The sequence below is a fragment of the Meriones unguiculatus genome, chromosome 9 (assembly GCF_030254825.1).
Source record: "Meriones unguiculatus strain TT.TT164.6M chromosome 9, Bangor_MerUng_6.1, whole genome shotgun sequence".
NCBI lineage: Eukaryota > Metazoa > Chordata > Mammalia > Rodentia > Muridae > Meriones > Meriones unguiculatus.
Genome location: NC_083357.1, coordinates 70208831 through 70212167, shown reverse-complemented (window position 1 = coordinate 70212167; position 3337 = coordinate 70208831).

Genomic DNA, 3337 nt, shown 5'->3' with positions numbered 1-3337 from the left:
GCTCACAACCTCCTATAATTCCAGCTCCAGGAACTCAATGTACGTCTGGCCCCTGGGGTAGAATGTACATGTATTAACATTCAGGAAGACACACACGTGCATATAAATAAAATGACAATCCCCAAAATGTGAATTCTCACACATAAATGCAAAACACTGTTTGGAGCAGGTAGACACAATTTGAGATCTCAGAGGAATCTTCCAAAATAGTGCATTAAACAATACCAGCTCAATTCTCCTCTACCCTTTGTCTTAATCTTGTGTTTTTCCAGTGACGGCCTGTATTAGATTCACCTACAGAAAGTATTACATACAAGTGTGGCCCACCTTGCTGAGCCAGAATCTCTGGGTATTGGCTGTAGGGAACCGCATGCTTAAAAGGGATGCAGATATACACATGTATCTAAATCTGCAGCTGAGCCTGCAGAAAAGATCTCATTCTTTCCCTACTCAGTCATAAAGGAAACAAACATAGCCAGTATGAGCACTGAAGGTACCAGTACCTCATAAACATTTCCAAAAGCATGTGAACACACGTTGCTGGTTAGCTGATGCAAACACCATTTACGAATAGGCTCTGTCATACAACCTGTTGACTGGTCATTGTTTAATCAAGACAAATGAACTGTGAAGCCTCGGTCTGTGTTTACCTGTCATTGACCACATAGGTTTCTTGTTGTGGCGTAACCCGTTTCTCAAAGATACCTTTTAATTAAATTTCTTCACCTCAGAGGGAGCACGGGTTCTGATTTGCTTTCTCAATGGGACATTTCCAAACGAAGGACTTCTCATACACTTCTGCTCGTGGGTCACCTAGATGGCTGGCTTGCCAATCACTGCTCACATGAATAGACGAAGTCACTGACAAAGTTAGGCTGCATAAAACGGTGTGCAGGTATCGCTAAACTCCTCACAATTCTGACTGAAATGTGATCTGCAGGAAACAAGCACCAGGGCAAGGACAGGCCCCCACAATTCATCTCTGCCTGCTGGGCCACTGTCGCCCAGTAAAGCACTTGGTCGTGGGCAGCTGAGCACAGCAAGACAAGCCCTGAAGGACAGAAGCTGAGCAGGGGAGAGCAACATGGGGAGCCATGAAAGGGCCTGAGGGGCATGCTGGCAGAAGAGTCAGATGTGGCTCCGTAACTGTCCCAGTCTCAGAAAAGCTCAAGTCAAGTCAGATGTTTTTACATAGACATATGAGACACATGTCACACACATGAGAGCCAGACAGCTTGGATATGTTCAAAGGCCACGTATTAAAAGGAAGCCTATAGTGAAATAGTTCTCACAGGCTCAAAAATGGTCTGTGCCTAATGACTAACTCACAATATTTCTGAAAACCATGATCAGTTGGCTTAGACTCACAATATGTATGAAAGTCATGACCAATTGGAGTAAAACTGTTCCCTGGGCCTGTATGTCTTCAGCCTGGGACTCAGTTCCTGGCATTCTTCCTCTACTACCAACACATTAATGTTGCCTCTCTTAAGAGCCATGGCCACCAGACACAAGAAGTAAATCACTAGATAAAATACTTTTATTTCACAGCAACTCATATTTTTTAGTGCACTTGGGCTCAAACAGTATAGCCTAGATCACTCTCCTAATTCCTAAAAAGTCTCCCTGTAAGCCAAGTGACTCCGGGCTGTAATCCCAGGACTCAAGTGAAGCTGAGACAGGAGGATCACAAACTTGAGGCTAGTTTGTATTGCATAACTGGAGTTCAAAGCCAACCTGGGGTATATGGCAAGACCCTGACTCACAAACACTGGAGTCTTGCTATAAATGTTTCACACAATGATGTAGTGTGTGAGAAATATGACATTTCAAAAATGGATATTATAAATAATTGGTGCCTGGGTAACTAAGTCATATGGGATACAAGATCTGTATATATTGCCCAAAATTGTCTTGTGCCAAAACAAATTAAGGATTTACATATATTATGAAAACCAAAACCCAGAGTGACATATTTGATTGCTATTAAGTGATATATGCAAACATGTTATCATGGTTTAAGCAGTAAAATGTTGGCTAGAGGCTTGTGTGTGAGAGTTGACTGCAGGCTGGTGGGCTTTGGGGATCAATTAGATTGTAGCTCTCATGTCAACCGTGGATTAATCTTCTCATGGAATCATAGCATGATGCCATTGCTGGGGAGTGGTGGAACCTAGGGATGGGCAGTTAAAGGAAGGAGGCCAATGGCAAGGTTTGTCCTGCCCCAGCCTCTTCCTCTCTTCACTTTCCAGCAAAGCCCCTTCAGGTAGACTGCCTTCCCTCACCTTACCCATCCACCATGATGTGGAACCTCTTCATGACCCCGACCCAGGAGCAAAGGGGCCAATTGCTCATGAACTGAACCCCTGAAACTGTGAGCTAAGACAGAGCTTTCCTACTTTATTTCAGGTGTTGATTCAAAGCTACAAAAGCATGTCTAATACACACATAACACACAATGGACAAATGGATTATCCCAAATATACACAAATTGCTTAACATTAATAAGAACAGTCAATAGAAAAAGTTTAAAAGCATGAAGTCACATACACACACAGGAAAACACAAACCAACTTCTACACATGTTCAGTAATGGATGAAAGCCTTAAGGACTTATGTTATTAGACGTGTGTGTGTTTGTCCATGTAGCTGCCATTCCTACGCATCTGACAGCCTTTTGTAAGTGGGCACAGCAGCACTCATAAAGACCATGGCTCAGCAGCTACAAGGCTGATGCTATGCAGCACTGCGCTTCTACAGAGGCCACAAGAATGTTTGCCAGTGGGCACAGGTGATTTTATCTTTGTGCTCTCTTTCTCTCTTTTTTTTAATAGCTTTCTAGTTAGGTTTTTGTTTTTCATTTTTTTAAATAGCATTTTTTACCAAAACAACTATCTTTTTCCAAAATGCTGCTTGCTTTATCCAACACGATATAAAACCAATAAAAGGATGCTTTTCTGCTTTGAAAACTAGTCAGGAAGTTACGGTTTGCCTTCGGTTTCCATTTCACGCGTCCACCCTGGCATCCTAGAACTAGCACTCGCAACTACTTGACTACAGTAGTTGATAATTAGTGGTTGATCAATTCCTACCAGACACTTGTGACCTGAGTTTCCCAGGGATCGGAAAGCCATAATTATGCTAAAGATTCTGCAAGCTTTATTGACTGATTAAAACTTCATGCTTGTGGAGATGGAATGTTGCAGATCCACAGCCACACTGATATTTTCAGCCAATCAACAGTCCTTCACTGCTCACCGCTATGTCTGACATAACATTCTAAGGGGTTACCAGGTAAATTCTTTTTGGAATGTATTAACAGACCACTCACTTCTAA